Here is a 21,633-nt window from a genome sequence, read left to right as displayed (position 1 = left end):
GCTTCTCACCTACTGGCTATAAACTGGAAGTTCCTGTGACCCCCCCTCCAACCCCCGCTCCTCGGGTTCCATTAATGTGCTAGAGTGATTCACAGAACTCAGGAAGAGTTGACTTACTAGATCACCAATTTATAACAAAGGATCTAACTCAGTAACAGCCAGATGGAAGAGATGCCTAGGGCAGGTATGTGGGAAGAGTTCTCTCCACCCGCCCAGTAACTGCACCGTGCACCAGCCCGGAAGCTCTCCAAACCCCAGAGTTCAGGGATTTTTATGGAAGCTTCCCTATGTGAGCATGATTGATTGAATCACTGGCCATTAACGATCAATGCACCCTCCAGCCCAGCTCCCCTTCCAGGAGGTGGGAGTGGGGTGCGGCTGAAAGTTCTCATCTTCTAATCGCCTGGTTCACTCCCCTGGCAACCAGCCCTGAGTGAGTCCTGTAATTATCTTGGGGCTTTCCAAACATCACCTCATTAACATAAACTCAGGTGTGATTGCAAGGGGCTTGTCAGGAGCAACAAAAGACTCCTTTCACCTTTTTGGTTCTTATCAGCTAAGAAATTCCAAGGGTTTTAGGGGTTCCTGTGCTGGGAACAGAAATGAAGACCAAATATATATTTCTTATTATAAACCACAATATCACAGTATGTGTTTATATGTTGCAGTTATTGCGCCTGTGGTTCAATAAACAGTGGGAGCGGGGAAAAACTGCTTTCTCCAGACTCAAACTGCATCCTGAAAAGCGTCCTGTTCGTGGCACCTCAGCCTGCCTTATTGTGTACCTTTCTCAGCTGACTGTGGTTTGACTTGTGTTTTAAGAAAGCAGTTTTTCATATTTCAGCTACCTTGCAAATATGGTAATATGCATCTTACATTCCTAGCAGAGTTACTTATTTTTCAAGTGCTATCCTCTGACTCATTACTGAAAACCTAGAATATGAGTCCAGAAGACATGTTTGAGCAGAAAATTTAACATTTTAATTTACGTGATTTAGGCAATATTCTGACTTAGACAATGAGAGAGATTATGTGAACAGTCATTTGTTCTTCAGAGACTGAAAAGCCTTTCTTTCCTGCCAAAACATTGATATTAGAATTTTGTTGAATGTCGGAAATAATTAGGACATTAGCTCATGAACTTTTCTTAACTATATATTAATATTCTAGGCATTTAGTATCTAGTCAATGGAATTGTCTTTTATAATTTAAAAAGTCAAAGCTGTTAAAAATTCTACAGCATTCAGAGTTTCCACAAGTGAAAGTCAGATTTATGCTACCTACTAATCTTAGTTGTATTTATCACTAATGCTTTAATAGTAGTAAGATATTTAAATTAGTTTAGTAGAGAAGCTTAGAAAATAAATTTAGGTCGAAACCAGGGTGACAATAGCTCTTGAATTAATGTTTTATAGCTAATCTCTGTCAAAGGATGTGCTTGAACCTATGAGCTGTTGAAAGCAAGAGGTTTTTTTTAATATCTTTTTTTTTTTTTTTTTGCGGTACGCGGGCCTCTCACTGTTGTGGCCTCTCCCGTTGCGGAGCACAGGCTCCGGATGCACGGGCTCAGCGGCCACGGCTCACGGGCCCAGCCGCTCTGCGCGGCATGTGGGATCTTCCCGGACCGGGGCACGAACCCGCACCCCCCGCATCGGCAGGCGGACTCTCAACCACTGCGCCACCAGGGAAGCCCAAGAGTTTTTTTTAAAAGGTTGATCTACTAACGTTGCATCTTCGACAGAGAATTCTGTTTATCATTTGCATGAGTCATCATTTTTGGTTACAGGCAAAGCACTTAGCTCTGGCATTTTTAAGAAAAAAAGGGCAATTTTTAAATAACAATATTGGGTCGGTCACATGAGTACCAGAAAGGCTGAAGAATCAGGCTGAGGAATACACGCCCTAAACTAAGTCATAGAATTGCTCTGAAGGATGTATCACTGCTGCTCCCACTAAGCTCCAGACCACTTCTAGCTCTTTCTAACCACCAACAGCACTAGTGCAGGAGGCTCCTTATCACTAGCGCAGCTGGTTCCTGCTGCCTCCTGCTGCAGCCGTACTGTTCCTCCAGGGACGCCCCCGCTCTCCGCTGCCTGTGTCTGCACGCCTTGCCCCTGATTCAGAGTCTGGACTAGATGTGGATGGCATAGCCTGAGTCAGCGCCTGCATCCTAGTGGCAAGGGATGCAGAAAAATCCAGCTCAGGCACCGCGGAGATATTTTGGGTTCGGTTACAGACCACTGCAATACATCGAATAACACGATAAAGTGAGTCACACAAAGATTTTGGCTTTGCAGTGTATATAAAAGTTATATTTGCACTACGCTGTTGTCTGTTAAGTGTGCAATAGCCTTTTGTCTAAAAAAACCCATGTACATACCTTAATTTAAAAATACTTTATTGCTAAAAAATTGTCCCCCAAATTAAAATAGTAACATCAAAGATCACAGATCACCGTAACAAATATAGTAATAATGAAAGAGCTTGAAACAGTACACGAATTAGCAAATTGTGACCTAGAGACACAATGTGAGCCAGTGCAGTTGGAAAAATGGTGTTGATAGACGTGCCACAAACTTTCAATCTGTGAAAAATGCAGTTATCTGTGAAGCCCAATAACGCAAAGTGCAATAAAACGAGGGCTGCCCGTATGTGTCATTTTCTGCATCTAAAGAGAGAGGTTTCTTCCTCTCACCAGGATTCATTAGGAAGGTAATTTTCCAAACCTAGCAGAAGGGCTCAAACTCTGGGTGGCCAAAATAGGATGAAAAATGGAACATTCCAAGATAACGTCTCTATCAGCAGCTGAGTAAATCTGTAAATAATGTAATAAGGTGGAGAGGCCTCCTTAAAAATGAAGAATGAAGCCACTGAAAGAGTAAACTCTACCCCTGTCTGGTCACTGACGGTCGTAGGAAAAGCAGGTTTCCTAACTCCTCCTTCGGTGATCGCCCACAGAGGCACCCCCCTCCCTGCCAGGAGATTTTTCACACTGACCTTAGGCGGCGGACTGTGCCTGCTGTAACCTCATATTTACCTCAAACCCAAACGCTTCTTATTATTGGATTTATCCTGACTTGTTCTGGGGCTGCAGGGATCATAGCGATCTTGGGCCCTTCCCAACTATCTCATCTTAAAATTCACGCTCCCTCTCCTTTCTGCAAAGAGCTATGGCTGTACTGTTTACCTTTAATTATATTCTACCTCTAGTTTCTTCTTCCAGAGGCAAGATTTCCTGTTTTATAAACCTAATGTTTTCTTTGGTCATTTTGCTTTGAAGGATAAGAAAGGGAAGTCAGGAGATGTCTTCTATAGTCTTATTTTGTGGACAATTTAAAGTGAAAGCAGATTTACTAAATTTGAAGAGGAAGTAGAAGGAGGGAAAAATGTCATGATTTTACTGTGAAAACAAGACCATTGTTAATATCTTAGAATATTACTTTTCAGTCTTTATCTAAATGCAAACATTTTTATGGTAACTCCCAACTGTGCATGGAAGTTTCTTCTCCTTAGGTTTGACATACGTAGGAATTTTCCATTTATTCTCACAACCTTCATGAATGCTATTTTAATGGCTATTGTTAAAGAAAACACTGTTCATGATGCTGGCTAAAATGGGAAGGCAGACTTTATTTGAGTTTATTTTGATAAGTATAGGGATTACCACAATGGGGCTTTGCAGCAGGGGAGAGAGATTGGGCTTAACTCTGAATAAAGTCAGGAAAAGTGGGAATTTATAGCTGAGGAGCAGAGGACTGGGGGTTGATGGAGGGACAGTTACCAACAGGTTAGGGTTATTCTGCTGAACTGACTTACAGAAATCTTGAGGTAAGCCAGGGTGACCAGACGTCACCTGGGGATGGAGGGGAATGAGGAGGTGATCAACTCTTGAGGGTGGAAGATTCTGGCTCAACTGACTTAGCAGGATCCTTGCTAAAAGCAGACTCTTCCGCACATGTTCAAGGATGAGTCCAAGTCAATGAAGAGCTGGGAGGAGCTTGATGAAAGTTTTCTCAAGGAGACAGACTTTGTCCCAGTTCTCTCATGGGAATCTAACCAAGTTTATTGAACCATCTCTTTGCTGTTGAATATTCATTTTTTCTGGTATTCCACAATTTAAAAGAATGTTACTAGGTACATATTTGTGCGTAACATGTTTTCACATTTAGAGTTATTTTTCAGGAGTAGAGCGACTGCGTCAAAGGCTGTGGTGATTTCATGGGATTATTACTGTCTCTTCCAAAACGATGCCACCAGCAGTGTTCCCACTGACTCTTACGAACACTGGTTCTGTCATTTCCCCAAGATGGTAGCTTCCAGAATTGTGTTCTATTGTCTTGCATATTTGTTGTTCTTTTACTCCTGGTGCACTTTTATTTCTCAGTGTTTGTTGGAGTGTAAGGGGCTGGTGGGCAAGATCTGTGTCTTGTTTTTCTTTTTACCTCCAGAGCCTGGCTCAGTGCCTAGAAGCTGAGGGACGAATATGGGATGAATGAATGACAGATGTTAATTGCCTCCTTGTGAATATTCCCCGTGTATCTGTTGGGGGCTTAGTGCTTTTAACAAATGTTAATCTAATTGTAAAGATTGAGATTTTAAACACATGTTGGTTGCAAGTATCTTGAGAGGAATGCATGCAGGTTATTACAAGAAATCTTTCTAATAACCATACCACGTCCCACAAGCTGTTTCCATGGCAATGAAAGCCTTGAATAAGAAGCCTTGAACCTAGATACAGAGTGGGTAATAAATATAATTTCCCTCTCTCACTAACCTATCATCTGAAACTTTAAAGTTTCATAACATCACTTTGATAGAAGCTGTCTTATGATTGGAAGGGTCTTAAAAATTCAGGTTTTTAATTACGGATGTATAGCACCAGATGGCCGAAAGGAACCTCTAACTATTGGTACACAGACCCCTTTAGAACTCACCAACAACTCAGCTTTTAGAGAATTCAATCATATCCCCTCAAGCTTTCCCAGCCTGCATTAGAAGCTCTCCCCAGTAGCAATTAGTGGCACAATGAAAAGATTTACACCCCTCAATAATCACTTTCTCCAGAAACTCTGGAATAATTTGAATGCCCGTGGAGGCTTCTGGTTTCTTTTCTCCTTAACTCTTACCCATTTAGAGGTATTTATCCACTCAAATGGAAGTCTTGGGTCTCCCCTGACAGCACTAAACATCAACTTTTCATTAGTTTGGCAGATGTTTAATGAAGACCTTTGAGACTCCACCAAAATCTATACTTAAGTAAGTTATCTTGCTACCCGATTAAAACCTGCAAACGGCCCCTTTATTATTGTAGGGGCCTAGATAAAAGTTTGGTTAGCAAAGGATAAGGGTGCTTGGCCTGGAATTCTGGGGGCATCAAGGGAACCCAGGCAGTTGTCAGTAAGCTCAGCCCCATGCATTTATCCAGATGCTCGTTGTAAATGGTAGCATCCGGTCTTTCCCCATTTTTATGGACTCCTTTTCTGATACAGTGGGCATGCTTTTTCAGGATGCTATGCGGGCGTTAAAATCCCTTCTACCACAATTGGGGAAGCTGTGGGTGCAAATGGGACCTGTTGGCACACTGTCATTCTGATACTTAACAAGCCTGATGGAGGGGCTTCCCTGGTGGCGCAGGGGTTAAGAATCCGCCTGCCAACGCAGGGGACACGGGTTCGAGCCCTGGTCTGGGAAGATCCCACATGCCGCGGAGCAACTAAGCCCGTGCGCCACAACTACTGAGCCTGCACTCTACAGCCCGCGAGCCACAACCACTGAACCCACGTGCCACAAAGACTGAAGCCCACGTGCCTAGAGCCCATGCTCTGCAACAAAAGAAACCACCGCAATGAGAAGCCCGCGCACCACCATGAAGAGAAGCCCCCCACTCGCTGCAACTAGAGAAAGCCCGCGTGCAGCAACAAAGACCCAACGCAGCCAAAAATAAAATAAATAAGTATATTAAAAAAAACCCAAACAAGCCTGATGTACATGAATGAGGTCACCTTTATGTTTCAACCCAGGCTCTCCACTTTCATGTTCTAACTTTAATCCAAAGGTGTCAAGCTGAAGCGGTTGGTCCTCTCCTCAGCCACCTGACAAAACGTAAACTCATCAGTGGTGAGGTCTGGTGGAAGAGCCTTTGGAGTGTGTTCCTTCTGGGTTGCATAGTGTAGTAGGGGTAAGTGCAGACTCTGGCCAAGACCCAACTTACCCACAGTCCCTCCTTCACTCTTTATTCACTCGACCCAGGTAATGCACCTTGCCTTTCTGTGAGACTGGCTTCTCATTTGGAAATGAAGTTAGTTCAGTATTCCTCACTGGACTGTTGGAAAGATTAAACTACATCATCAATCACCACGTATAATGCTGGGTCAAAGTCAGTGCCCAAACAATGAAACTCTCTATCACTTTCCCCTCTAAATGACTTACAAATTTTCAGGCTACTCCCCTCCCAGACTAAAAGGGCTTTCACAGTGAGATTTCAGGCAACACAGTTGGAAGATTCATTTTGGGAAACAAAATCGAGGCTCTTCAAACCTTATCTTACAGACAGCTGTCCACCCACCTATTCAGAAAGCAGGCATTAGTAGCAATTTAAGTTCCCGATTCATCTTGTTCTCCTGGACGTGAAGAAGAAATGGCACTAATTTTATTACAGTAATCACGGAAATATTTTAGAAGTTTTAAGAAAATCATTAAAAGAGTCAGCTCTGCATTTCTTATTGGGTTAGCATCGTTTTTTCCCTAACTTTATCCGATAGGAACTGTTATTGTTCTGGTTATAACTTGTGTATGGAGAAGGCCTGCTCACCACAATATAAATTCCTTTTATGGCAGAGAAAATTGGGGTGTTAGGAAAAGTTAAAGTCTGTACTTGCTCATCAAGGCTTGTAAACACTTGTGGGTCACACGCGTTGTTTCCTAAACCTTGGCTTCCCTTGGCGAGTTTGTGGTATGTGTGAAGCCAACATCCAAGACTCTGTGTTAGACTAGGTCTCAGGTCAAACCCAGTGGGAGAATTTAATTCTCAACTAAAGCTAGAAGAAATCACTGAAGGGAAGGGGGAATTTTTTCATTGTTTGTTTTGATTAGAAACAGCTCTCTGGGGAGCAGGTAGTTTTTCTTTTCTTGGCTTCTCTTTTTTTTGGTCATTTGTCATCTTGTAGGCCTTAACTTTACTGTGTTAAATATTTATTATTTAATACAGGAAAGTAATAATAGAAATGGTCTCACTTTCCCAAGCTGTGTTCCCTCTCCAGGGTAATTACTTCAATGAATGCTGGAGGGTACAGTCTTCCCCGGGAGAGCTCCCGCTGGCTACAGAGAGAATAATCGAGATGGTTGTTGCTTTCTGGTTCTGAATTCCCAGAGCTCGGTGGAAATAGTATATTGTAGGCAGAGGCAACATGACATTTGAAATCATAAGTCCTTTCATTAGGAGACGAGCCTGTTTACAGACACGAGGAGGGAAGAGGGGAGGGCTTGTCACCTGCAGTGGCAGTGCTTGCGTACTTAACGAGCTAAATGTAACCTCAAGTCGTACAAGCCATCCAGCAAGGCGAAATGCACGGCTCCAGTCTCCAGGCTGGCCGTCACCCAGGCTGAGGTGTGCAGGGGAATCCACCCCCACGGCACACATCTTTAAGGGCATGGGCGATACTAAAGAGCACTGCAAAGCCATACCTGTGTGCCCTCACCTCTGAACTTACAAAACATCGTTATGCTGGGGTTAACCGCAGGGCAGACCCAGGAGTGGAATAGGGATTTTTTCTTTTCTTTTTTTTTTTTTTTTTTTTTAACAACTTAGTTAAGATATCTTTTACAAATAAAAATTGTATAGATGTAAGGGGTACAACTTGATGTTTGGATAGATGTTTACATTGTAAAAGAACCATCAAGGCAAGCAAATTGTCCGTCTTCAAAATGTGGCTTCCAGGTCACTGTGCTTGTCTGCAGCACATGGATGGAAGGGGAACTAGCGGGTGGGGTAACAGAAGTGCCACAGATCGCTTTTTCCTGTGGCTATTACTCAAGCCCATGGCCACATCTAGCTAAAAGGGAGGCTAGAAATGTGGTGTAGATGTCTGCCTAGGAAGAAGAGGAATTACTGCTGAATACATCTCAGTGTGACTTCCCCAAACACCTGAACTTGTTGATCCCCACCCCATGCTACCCAAGGACTCAGTACTAAGTTCTGCACGTAGTGGAGTGTATTCAGAACTCAACACCACGGGCCAGGGGGCCGGGGGCGGGAGGGAAGAGACTGGATATATTTATAAGGAAAAATGATCTGGCTGTAGAGCTACTCAACTTTGCTCCAGGGTGTGTTGGGTGGGACAGGAGGACATTCGTAGTCTGTGGCGACCAAGTCAGGACTGTGGGCCAGCTGAATGGGAAGTCAGGGCACGAAGAAATCTTAGCAGGACAGCACTTACAGTCAGAGGGAACTGCAGTGTTTGGGGTGATTTATCTCTGGGGACCTGAGGAGGGACTAGCAAGGATGCCCTAGGGTGAAAACTGATGGTCTGCGGGCTGTAGTGATTCTATGCTTGAGTGCGACTCAGCTCCTCAAGCCCTTGGGGAGGTTTGCCTCCTGAAGATGCTAAGTGCGCCTGGATGAGATCCGATTCCTGCTAACTTCAGATCTGGCCATTTCCCCATGTGGACCCTGCCTTTCCAGCCCCCTGTCACCACTTGAGTTCCCTGAATGCAGCTGCTGCTGTAGCCTCTGAGCCTTTGCTCCGAGTGTTACTCTACCTGCCATGAGCTTTTGGGTCCATCTCTCATCCCACTGCCCTTGCCACTTGCCTACCCTCAAAGCACTGTTCGCCTTGCTGACTCGTGTTGACCCTTAACAGGAGCAGATGCAGCGTTTGACCTGGGTTAGATGACAGTTTAGGTCTTCCTTCCTTTGCTGTTGGCACAGCTGGCTTAGATGCGCTCCTCTGTGGACCCAAACCACCTTGGGCTGGGTCTTATTGTGGAAGTAGTCGCACCGCTTTGGGGTCCTGCTTACTGCGCCATCTCCCTCTCCCCTCCACTGTGATCGTGTCACAGCAGAGATGCTGTCAGGCGTGCTGCTGAATCCTTGCACCTGGAGTAGCGCTTGGCCTAGAGCAACTGACAGAAGAGGTTTGCTAATGATGGGGCTTCGCACAGGGCTACAGCTCCTAAGCACCAAGGTTCCACAGACCTCACTGCAGTCTTGGGGATCGGGTCTGAGAGAGAGGATGCCCGGGTTACACTGAGGACTGGACCAAAGCTCTGCTTGATTGGAGCCCTAGAGCCACAGGATGGTTCTACGTGCTGCCCCCTGGCAGGCTCAGTGGGGCACTGGATAGAGTCTATCCCACTGGGAAGCTGAGTGGGGCTTCAGAAACTGACAAGGCTTGGACACGCGTGGCCTGTGAAGGAAGGGTTACTTCCTACCAACCACCAAGGTTTGTTATTGAAATCGAGCAGCTTTTCCTTAAGTAAAACTTGGTTCCTTTATGAGACTTGTCATTATTTTAAAATATTACCTCAGTGTGGATCCTGGCATTAGAAAAGAAAGCAAGTGGCTACCAGAGGAACACCACCAAAGCATTTACGGGAAAAAAAACCCACAAAATCTCAACAGTTTGTTTCATAGCCCAAAAAAGAGAGATTTATAATTGATAAAATATAACACTTACAAGTTACAGTAAAAAAAAGTGTTCAGGCCTATCTGTCTTCTTTCAGAGCAGCAGGAATTTACTGGGCCAAAGTATTGTCTTTCTAGTACTATGGTAACTGCTGCTTCAATTCAGCCTGTAATATGATTGTAGAAACTCAGAATTCGGTTCTAAAAACTTCATTTCATTGTACTGGCAGGAGCTCTTGCTATAGAAATCTTGCACAAGAAGCCACTAAACTGTAAGGTAGATGTCAATGAGGGAATGGAAAAAAGAATATAGGAGAGACAAGACATTAAAATAAGATGTGTTGCTTTCCTGCCTCTCCTGCTGATAAATGTGACAAAACATACCTGTGCACACGTAGTTTGATTCACCTTTATCTCCAAGAGGCAATAATAAAATACGATGGTGAAGAGCAGGACGCTGCCTGGGTTTGAATCCTGGTTCTGCCATTTACCAACTTCAGACTTGGGTAAGTTATTTAAGCTTTTGTGCCTCAGTTTCCCAATATATAAAATGGGGATGATCATGTACTTGCCAGTGGCAAGTATTGGCATTGTGTTCCCCCAAACAACTACCCTGTCTCCTAGGCAGGCAATGAGACCACATTTCTAGTCTCCGTTTTAGCTAGATGTGGCCGTGTGCCTTGAGAAATGGCCAAAGACAACTGAATAGAAGGGGTGTGCACCATTCCCGGGATCCCACAGGCTGATTCCTTTTCTGTCCACATGATGCAGACAAGCACAGTGACCTGGCAGAGCCACAAGATGGAAGGAGCCTGGGTCCCTGAGTCACTACTTAGAGGAGAGCCATCCACCCATGGGAACCCCTGATAAGGGTTCCATGTGAGCAAGCAATGAGCCTCTGTTGTGTTTGAACCATCCTATCTTTATGGGTTTCTTCGTTACAGCACTACTCTAACCAATGCAATACCCCCTAGGGCTATTCTGAGGATGAAATGAGTTAATACGTGTACAGTGTTTGGAAGAGAGCTTATCTAATAATATGTAAACACCTAGGAAATGTTTGATATTATTATTGTTGTTGTTATTAAGGAGAGGTAGGGTTTCTCATCTCAACAGATGAATACAGTCGCTCAAACCAAATGTTAAACATGCCCCAGTGTACCTCATCTGTGGGTCTGTGTTTTAGATATGACTTCAAGTTTCCCACTAGGATTGATCTTTCCTTAGTCAATTCTGAATAAGTCAAATAACACACAGCTACAAGTATTAACTAACACATTGGGTCAGTGTATGGCTACCCTTTAGGTGGAAGGATGGTCAGTACGACAGGTATGATAAATACAGACTCTGGGACCAGGCGGCCTGGCCCTCAATTCTCGGACCTTCTCCTGGCTACATGGGCTGTGTGATTCATTGTTGAGTCACTGCCCCATTCTCTGCTTCAGATTTCGGAAGGAGATAATGACAGTGTCTACCTGTAGGGGAGGAAACACTTTACTCTTCTAGGTTCTTCTGCTTGGTTTAATAATTAAATCGACATGAGACAGGTTAGTAGGAGAAAATCGAATCTAATTACGTATGTAGGGGGCCCCACAAAGACAATGGGACCCAAGGGCACGTCGGGCAGTGGAGGCTGATGTGTGCCTGGAGCTAAGGAAGGGGGTCTGGGCCTTCGAATGGGTGGAAGACACTTCAGGTGGAGATGGGAACTGCATGTGTTTAGTAGACAGATGTTCGTCACGGCATGTGGAGAAGTCTTTCTTACCTGAAACAAAATTACCTTTTCTGGTGCTGGCCCCCTGTCTAAATTCTTTTAGGCAGTTAAGGGGGAGGTAAAAAGAAAACCCCCCTGAGTCTTCCGTTTTTAGAAACAATTAGCCTAAAACAGTCTCCATGACAAAGACACACATTTTGGGGTGGCAGCGATACACTTCATTCAGCAGGTGAGAATAAATTGAATTCATACATCTAAACCACCCAGAGCAGTGCCTGACACATGCCGTTTCAGAGCGGAAGTGCGATTCCCTGTTTACCCGTCACCGTGCATCACCTCAGGGTATAGTTTCTACATCTCCCTTGATGCCTTCCTTCCTTGAACCCTCTTCCCCTCTCTTGCTGGTGGCGTCTGTTTCCTGGGCCTCAAACACCCTTACAGGTCGTTGCATGAGTGCATCCTCTTTTCTGGGTACTTCTAGCAGTGGAAATAGATTTGAGATATTTAAGGACTTACTCACTGAGTCTTAAAAATCGATGGTCAAGTCTTGACACGTAGTGAAGGCTTAACGTGGCTTTTCACATCACCACAGGTGTAAAAGTTTGAACATCACGATGGGAAACATGAGAAAAAGATAACCAGGAGTCTAAAGCCTCCTGTTCCCAGACACTCGCGTTGCTTCTGAGAAAGCTCTGCTGCCCGGTTCCTTTCATTCTGTTTCTCCACCTGTAAGCTGTCCACGGCCTTTAGGAACGATGCCTCCGTGCTGCTTTCGTGAAGGCAGACGCTTCAGCATTTAGTGCGCGAGCATTCAACAGAATCGTGTAAAAGAAGGATTCTTTTTGTCTGCTAACGTGATTGTTTCCTTGTACCTAGAGGATAAACAGGGCAACATGGCAGTGGATTAAACTAGACCCTGGGGAGTCTGGAAAGGAACTTCCAAGTGTTTCAGACAGTGGGCGGTTCTGGGGGCATGTCCGACCAGCAGATCTCAAACACAAAATAATGTCAAAGCAACACACAGCAAAACTCCTGTGTCCCTGTGTTTTCCCCTTATTTGAGGTTTCTCCATTTTCTGTGGCATAAACCTGAAACTGGTTTACGTTTGTGAATACTGTACTCACCTGAAATCAAAGAGTATGCCCTCTACTTCCCTCGGGTTCGGTCAGGGGACCTTTGACAGCTCACGCTGACACATCACCCTTGTTATGTTATAGTTGCTGAGTCCCATCTCCTGGTGAGGTCTCTGAGGGCAGGGAATGGGTGTTGTCATCTTTGCTGACCAGGGTGTACCACAGCTTCAGGCAAGGAGAACATAACAAATGAATAAGTTATTCAGGTAAGGTTGCCGGAGCATTTATGTCATTCAACTGAGACTCAGAAACTTGGGTTCCAAAAGTCTCTGAGAATGGGCAGAACGAAGCATCAGCAAAAATAGAATATTTGATAACAAAAAAGGCACAAAATAAAATGGATGATGCAGGTTTAAACGGCAAAATCTGTCAACAAAAAAGAATTTTTATTTTTTTCTTTTTCTGATGTTTCCAATGCCTTTTGACAATGTGAAAGCCATTAAGAACTGCAAGAATTTTCTTTTTCTTTTTTTTTTGCTATAACGTTGGTCTTATGTTGTACTTATAAATGATCAAAACTTAGAAATACTAAATTCCCTTAGTTACACACATTATATTTGAACCATGCAATATAACTACAATCAATAAGTTTGTAATTATTGTCACATTAAGCCATTCTTAAATTAGTAAGTCAAGCATGTTTACTTTATATGCTCAGTAATTCACCTTTTTGATTAGTGAAGTAGAAAAGCAATTATTTCATTTTCTCTGTCCTGTTATTTATTTTAAGGGGTGGGAATAGAGAATGATGGTGAGTTCTAAACTTAAGATATCTATACATCCTAAACACTTAGAAAAGTTGAATCAGAATTGACTCTGTTGTGACAGTACACACTGGCAATAGCTCTCATTTGTTGAATGCACACTGTGTTTTACCGATACTGTACAATAGTGTTGTGAGTTAGACATAATCACCTTCATTTTACACATGAGATAGCTAAGTTTTGATCCCTAATTTGCTCAAGACCACTCAAGAGACAGAGAGGCACAGTGGAAAGTGGGACACAGCCCCGTTAGATTTTTAGATGCTAAAGCCCAGTTTCCTAACTTTGATGGAAAGTACAAAATGTAGAGTTTGGCCTTTTTTTTTTTTTTTTTTTGCCCTTGAAAAATGATTTATATAATTACCTTTCTCTGTACTTGTCATGACAAGTTATCCTGCTAGACTAGCTCCTTTGCTAATGTTTCCCATTGGCATCATTTCCGACTTTTATGAAATGGCTCAGGATCCTGCTACTCTGTGAGCCTTTCTGATAACTGTCGGGGACCAGCTGAATGTCCACTGAGTCCTCAGCTTCTTTCTCCCAGGCTCAGGGCTACATACTCCGCCCCCTCCCCGCTGTGGTCCATGCGGCCCGTGCGCATTCTAGCCAGTGCGTGTAAGTGCCAGGCCTGGACCCTAACATCCCCCACTTGAGGACCGACCGGGAGGAAAGCAGAGCCAGGAGCTGGCAAGAGCCTGGTTCCCCAGCGAACACAGGGGATGTAGACCCACCTGCCCGCTGTGCCGGATTTGAAGCGGGCAAGGAAAAGCCTTTTATTATGTTGAGGTATCGAGGGTGTTTGTTAAAGCACTTAGCAAATCGTGATGAAAGGATTAATTTTATTCCCTATTTACTTCTTTCATCTGTGTCTTCTCATCACACATAATAGATTGTTGGCAACTAACGCATGTTTAAAATTTTTATTCTATATATTTATTTAAAAAGTAATGTGTGAACAGTGTTAAAAATTTAGGAGCTAATGAAAAGTAGGAAGAGGGAAAATGAATACAAACCGTTACTGTGTTGGTATGTTTCCTTTAGGTTTTTCTCTTTTGGTTCTTTAAGGACTTTTTTCTTTATCATAGTTGATATCTTACTGAGGAGACAATCTTACATCTTTATCTTTTCTGTTTTCCATAATGGCTTAATCCAAGTGTTTCCCAGTAAAAAGTTCTTTATAACAATAGCTGCACACCATTCCATCCTCTGGGTGGGCTACGATTTATTCAACCTTCCTCTTATCATTGATCATTTAAGTTATTTCTATTTATTCACAATTTGAAAATAATGCAGTAACAGTATCTTTACCTCTAAATGCTCTTTCTATAAGGAAGTCACTTTGGACTAACCAAAGTACCTGTTCTTAGAGACAGGCCTGTGTTTCTATCAGTTCTTCCACCAATGTGCTGGAGAGAGCTCCCTGTCACAGCAAAGGTTCAAGCAGGGCTGCATGATCATCTGGCTTGACATGCATGGAGTCAAAGTTGAGACAGATGACTCCAAAGGTTCCTGACGACGTCTATGGTTTTCTATCAACTAAACACTCTCTTAACAGAATCCTAAGTCCTACCCAGGTAGGAATACTTACGTTGGCAAAAGCCCAGGTATAGGCTAGTACAAAGTCTTCTGGGCCACTTAGAAAAATTACTTACTTTTCAAACAGGTAATATGTTAACCTGGTGGAAAAAGATAGAAAAACATAGTAAAAATTATCTTTATAATTCTTGCTTCTAGTTGCTCAGTTTATTTTCCAAGAGGCAACCAACAATTTCGGTGTCTTGTGCATCTTTCCAAATAACTTATTTTGTACTTAAGTGAAACACACACTTATCCTTTTTTTCTTTCTTTCTTTTTACCCAGTGGTAGCATGTTGTGAACATCATTCTGAAACTTGCTTCTTTATGTGCACGTAGTGTATATCTTGGCATCTGTTCCATATAAGTGCATCCAGAGATTTCTTGCTCTATTCTCCAGTGTCATTGTAGTCTAATGCATAGCTGTACCACAATTTAGTTAATAAACCTCTGTGACGATTCCGAACAACCTTTGTTTCAAAGTCACAAACAGGCTGCAATAGTCATAGGTAATTTTGTACCTGGGGATGTCTTTCTGAACAATAAATTTCTAGGAGCAGAATTTCTCCCTCAATGGGTATATCAGTTAGCTATTGATGCATAAGCAACCATCTCAAAACTTGCTGGCTTAAAATAATAAGCATTTAGCCTTTATTATTAACCACAAACCTGCAGGTCAGCTGGGTAGTTTATACATCTGTGGGCAAGGCTTCATTGAGATCAGGTGGGCTTGGTCAGTATGTGCAGTCAGAGGATGGGTTGGCTTAGGTCTGGTGAGTCTAGGTTGTATCTAGGGTTGTCTCACTCACATTTCTGGTGGTAGGATTTTTGCTGGCTGGAAAGACATGGTCTATGTACCAATCATCATTAGCTTGCTGGCTTGGATTTACTCATATGGGGGTGGCAAGGTTCTGAGACAGCAGAAGTTTGCAAGACCTCTTGACGTCTAGTCTCAAAATCGGCACGCCACCGCACTCTGTTAGCCAGAGATAGTCACAAAACCAGCCCCAATTCAAGGGGAGGTGAACCAGATTCCATGTCTTGATGGGAGTCGCATGAAAGGAGTCACATTGTATCTGAGCAGCATCCCCATTAAATAGGTAGGATGTTAACCTGGCTCCGTGCTAGGGGCGAGGAGAGGGACAGAGAAGACTGAAGAATTGTAGGCCATTCCTTTCAACTTCCCACAACGTGGAAGTGCATTTAGAAGTTTGACAGACTTTGCAAAATAGCCATTCACAAAAGCTTGCCAGTTGACAACATCACCAGCGATGAATGAGGGCATCTCTTTCACCATAGCTTTGCCAACAGAGCATGTTAAGAAGGCTTTGGATCTTTGCCAGTTTGGGAAATGAATATAATCTTGGCTTATTTAAAGCTTTCATTTCTATTATTTTCAGTGAAGTTGATTTGCATTTCCTTTTCTGTAAATTGTTTGTTCAGATTCCTTTATCTAGGTGTCTCTAAGCACAGAGTTTGTGGGCCAAGGGGATGGTATGGGAGAAAAAGCCAGAAAGACTGAGATCCGAGAATGGTACCTGTAATTGTCATGTTAAGAAACCTGGACTTTATTCTACAAAGCAAAGAAAAAAATTAATGAGAGTTTTGAAGTGCATGGTCAGGCCGTTCAAGATGGCTGTTCTCTTGCTCTCTGTACATCCCCTGCTTGACCAGACCCTGCATCACTCACTATCCAGTCCTCTTAATTATAGGGCTTAATCAGTAACTGCCCACATGCTTGCCCCCGGCCCCAGCCACTGGTTTCCCTGGTAGCTGATGAGCCAACCTGGTGTGAGTCCCCCCCTATAACTGGTAGCCTCCCCCTCCCCCGAGTAGCAGAGACTTCTGCCGTGTCTTGCCTGCCATCTGCCATATACAGTGGGGTGTTACTCCAGGGCCTTTTGTTTCAGACTGGTAAGACTTATTGGATATTCCCTATCCAATAAGCCATTGATGTCTCTGTCGCTGTCTCTGGACTCTTTCTTTGGTCTCGCTGGGCAATTACAACTCTTGCAGGCCTGCAGGGTTCGGCCCAACGGGAAGCCAGAGAAGTGACGATAACAGAGCTGAGCAGTGTCCTAGGAAAGTAAGTCTTTCCAGGGCGTGGAGGAGCTTGGGTAACAGAAGGTATCCCAGAGTGACTATGGCCGTGATCCAGATGATGGGTGCGGACAGGAGAGGGTGTTGGGGAGATACTGCAGAGGTGGTGTGAGGGAGGGAGGGTGGGCAGAAGTGGGCTCCGAGGGTCTTGCCAGTGACTGCAGGCAGAGTGCAGGCTCTGAGGAACCCAGATCGTGGGATGCAGCAGAGTGAGTAGCTTAGTGGGGAGGACGGTGAACTCACACTTGCCCGTGTTGAGGTGAATTCACTACTGAGACATCTGTAGGGAGATGCCTGTAAGCCGTTTAATGTTTGAGTCTGGAGTTGAGGAGCAAGGTCAGGACTGGAGATAAAAATGCGAGTCATTCATATAAAAGTGATAAAGTTATCCAGGGAGAGAGAGAGTCCAGTGAGTAAGGACCCAAGGGCAGAGCCTAAGGAAAGAAATATTTTAAGGTATCGGTATACAAAAGGAAACAGTAAAAAAAAAAAAAAAAAGGCCGAGAATTAGCAGTCATGATAGCTAAGGTTCTTGGCTGCTCTAAAATTCAGCAATTCTCTGGACGGTAATAAATGCACCCATGGTCTAGGTACGTGAAGCTCTTTTGCAAAGGGAGCCGTCTCTTGTTTCCTGATGTTCAGAGTGGTCCGACTACGGTTTCTTTCACTGCAGCAGGCAGCTCCGGGGGCATACGTCGTGCGTCAGCAGTTTGTCCCACTTGTGCTCAGTTTGATGGTGAAGCAGCCCGCAGAGGTGCATTGCAGCAGGCACAGCCCTGCGGCTGCTGGCCTGCTTGTCCTCCAGCACCGTGTTGTGGGTGAATTTGTCTTTCTATTTGCTGTTAGGTTTGGCTCATAGGGAACTCTGACAGAACAGTCTCCAAACTGAATTTGACATTGGAGACTAGTGCGGGTTTTGCATCTACTCGGTTGGATACTTGGCCCAATCTGATTTAGAATGCTGAGTCAGCAGAATCATTCTTCCTAACCTCCCAAAAGATGTGGCACCCTGTTTTGTGTTTTTTTAATCAATAATAGAGAAGGCCCAAGTTGCTCTCTGCTAATGAAGAATTTAGATGCACAAGTATGTTTTTATTTGATAAATCGTTCTTAGGTGGTAAAGTATCGAGTAACCATTGGAATCACTTGGTTATTTTCCAAATACCAAGAGGGAACAACGTAAGTAAATCCATACTTGACTTTTAATCCATTTAAAACTGAATAACTGTTGAGTTGACAGTGAGGGGGGGCAGAGTGGGAAACTTCTGAAGTGTTTCTGATGTAAGAACTGAAGCATATTTAAAAATTCCCCATGGGCTTCCCTGGTGGCGCGGTGATTAAGAATCCACCTGCAGGGGCTTCCCTGGTGGCGCAGTGGTTGAGAGTCCGCCTGCCGATGCAGGGGACATGGGTTCGTGCCCCGGTCTGGGAAGATCCCACATGCCGCAGAGCGGCTGGGCCCGTGAGCCCTGGCCTCTGAGCCTGCGCGTCTGGAGCCTGTGCTCTGCAATGGGAGAGGCCACAACACTGAGAGGCCCGCGTACCGCAAAAAAAAAAAAAAAAAGAATCCACCTGCCAATGCAGGGGACACGGGTTCGAGCCCTGGTCCGGGAAGATCCCACATGCCGTGGAGCAGCTAAGTCCGTGCGCCACAACTACTGAGCCTGCGTGCCACAGCTACTGAAACCTGCATGCCTAGAGCCTGTGCTCCACAACAAGAGAAGCTGCCGCAATGAAAAGCCCACTCACCGCAACGAAGAGTAGCCCTCGTTCGCCACAACTAGAGAAAGCCCGCACGCAGCAACGAAGACCCAGTGCGGTGAAAAATAAATTAAATAAATAAAAATTTCCCGTAGGAAGTTATAGAATAATTTAAATACAAGAGTGAGCACGTGGAGGAAAAGATGTACTTTTGGATACTTCTTGGGAAACCTAGAAGTAAAAGTTGGGTAGCTGTTCATCACAATTACTAACAGTTACCATTTGGACTTGAAAAGCAGTTGGTTTGTACGTGGGGTATTTGCATTATACTCAAGAAACTCCACTTGTTATAAGGCAAGTCAGCTGAAGAGCCATAGAAATTTGGTGTGAAGAGATCCTTAAGAGTCCTCTCTACCTGGAGGGGGACAAAAATGCCCAGCTGAGAAAGGTCAGATGACTTGAACTACATGTTGGAGGCATGGCTTAGGACTAGACCCTCGACTCCCCAAATCCTAAGTCACAGTTGGATCCTCTCCATCAGTTGTTCTCAAAGTGTTGTCCCTGGACAAGCCATAGGAGCATCACCTGGAAACTTGTTAGAAAAGCAAATCCTCAGGCTCCACCCCGGTTGCTACCAAATCAGAAACTTTGCAAGAGGGCTTCAGCAGTCTGTGTTGTAATCAGCCCTCCAGGGGATTCTGATGTCAATAAAATCTGAGATCCAGTGTCGATCGAGATAATACTGACCTCCTCCTGGAACAAACACCGTTTTCCTTAGGCTGCAGGTATATCGTGATGTCATAAAGAGAATGTGTGCTCTCAGGTCAAATCTGCAGTAATTAAACCCGACACATGTTGCTTCAGAACAGTTTCCACAAAGCTAGTTTTTTCCTTCGGACATTGTTCAGCAGGTGGTATTTCCAAACGAGAAATCTTCGCAGCTAAAGTAGCTTCAGCCAATAAATTGTAGCATAAAAGTTTCAAAATGCAAAAATGCACTGGTTGAGTAGCATTTCAAGGTTTTCTTTTTTTTCTCCTCCCTTAGCGATGAATGGTAGATGATATTACCTGTAATTGCTATCCACTCAAAACTACATATGAGCATTGGATTCTTATTGAGTAAGACAGGAAGGATATGGCCAGTCTTAAATTCTCTGCTTGAGTTGAAGGTCATCTTTTAGGCATCTACAGAAGAGGGCAGTTTGGTGACATGCTTTTCTAAAACCTTTGTCAGCGCCTGGCTGGTGTTGATGTTCCATTTTTCAGGATCATGGCTTTTAAGTACCTTTCTGTAAATACGTTAAATGGAATAAATTTTCATCAATGAACTTCATATGCATACTTGTGATTTCTTATACCGGTAAAATCATAGACTATATTGTGAGGGTCCTTTAAAAAAACCTCCTGGGGGATTTTAGGTGATCCTAAAATTCATTTAACACCAATATTGAAACATTTTTTCTTCTCTTAGGAATAGAAAATTTAATATATAACCCATGATTCTTAAGAAATTCCAAAGTACTCTGACCCACATTCTTACAGCTTTTCTCTATGCCTGAAGTTCATCCAGTTATCAGAGTGTGAAAGGTCATTTATTGGATATATGCATCCTTAACCTATATAGGGAGATGTGTCCCTTTGTTTAAAGTTTAATAGGATTCCCCTAGTGGACTCTTCTTGGGCAAAATCTACAGGAATTAAGCCCTGGGGAGGCTTGGGTAGATGTAATCAGTAGCCTTCATCTCTGCCCTGGGAAAAGCAATGAAAGAGTCAGCATCTGCCGTCCTCTGTGCTAGAAAGGCACCTACATAGTCATTGGAGAGGCTGCCCTGAGACTGTGGACACAGTTAGCCATTCACTCATCTCCAGCATAAGCACAGGCAATTGAATTTTCCACCTTTGGGCACAGAGATGAAAGTATTTCTGGTTATATAGCTAAGTATTGTTTGAGTGTAACATTTCATAGGAAATAAAAGGGTGTGTGAAAACTTCAAACAATTTTTGCCTCTTGGTGATCAGAAAGGTCCACCTCATGTATTAAAAGCATTCACTATGGTCTGGCCAGAGATGGGAGTTACAAACTATAAGAGCTAGAGGGAGCCTCAAAACAAGTGATTTGTTTTTTTCCGTTAACGTTTGAAGAAGCAGAGGAGGAAGAGTTTGCTCAGAACTGCTTTCTCTTTAGCTAATTAAAACTGGACCCCATCTCAGAATGCACATCTCTGGGGTCTCATTATATAGAATCCCCTTTATTTTGCTTGTCTCTGACATTCTATTTGTACCTTAGAATTCTCAGGCTCCAGCTTACCTGGAGACGGTGGAACACCTGCAGAGATGTACATTCTCTGTGTCTGGGCTTTGAATTTCACTGCCTTCTGTGTGGTGGGTCATTCATGCCTTGCATCCTACCCTCCTACATTGTTTCATACTGTCTTAGTCAATTTGGGTTGCTATGAAAAATACCCAGACTGAGTGGCTTACACAGTAACATCTATTTCTCATGCATGTAGAGGCTGGAAGTCCAAGATCAGGTGCATGGTCAGATTCTTAGTGAGGGCTCTCTTTCTGTTTTACACACGACCACCTCCCTGCTGTGTCCTCACATGGAAGAGAGATTGTCTCCCTCACGTCTCTTCTCATAAGGGCAGTAATCCTATTTCTACTCATGACACAGTCAACTCTCAAAGCCTTACCTACAAATAGCATCATGTTGGGGATTAGGGCTTCAACAGATGAACTTTGAGGGATACAAACATTCAGTCCGTATCATATAGTCAGTAACATAGCTCATATCTGGAGGGGAACCAATCAGATCTATGCAAGTCCAACACTAGGTTTTATTTCAGATTCCTGCATGAGCCATCTTTTCATTGCCATTGGGAAGGTTTGAATTAGATTGGACAAGATGAAGATTCGGGTTATTTGTGATGTGTCAACACTAGATTCAGGAGGATGCCAATAGCTGTTGGAAGAGGGAGAGGTGTGATGACGGGTAATGCATTAAAGTTGATCACTGGCCTCCCAG

This window comes from Pseudorca crassidens, chromosome 21 (genome assembly GCF_039906515.1).
Source record: "Pseudorca crassidens isolate mPseCra1 chromosome 21, mPseCra1.hap1, whole genome shotgun sequence".
NCBI lineage: Eukaryota > Metazoa > Chordata > Mammalia > Artiodactyla > Delphinidae > Pseudorca > Pseudorca crassidens.
This window is presented reverse-complemented; position numbering follows the sequence as displayed.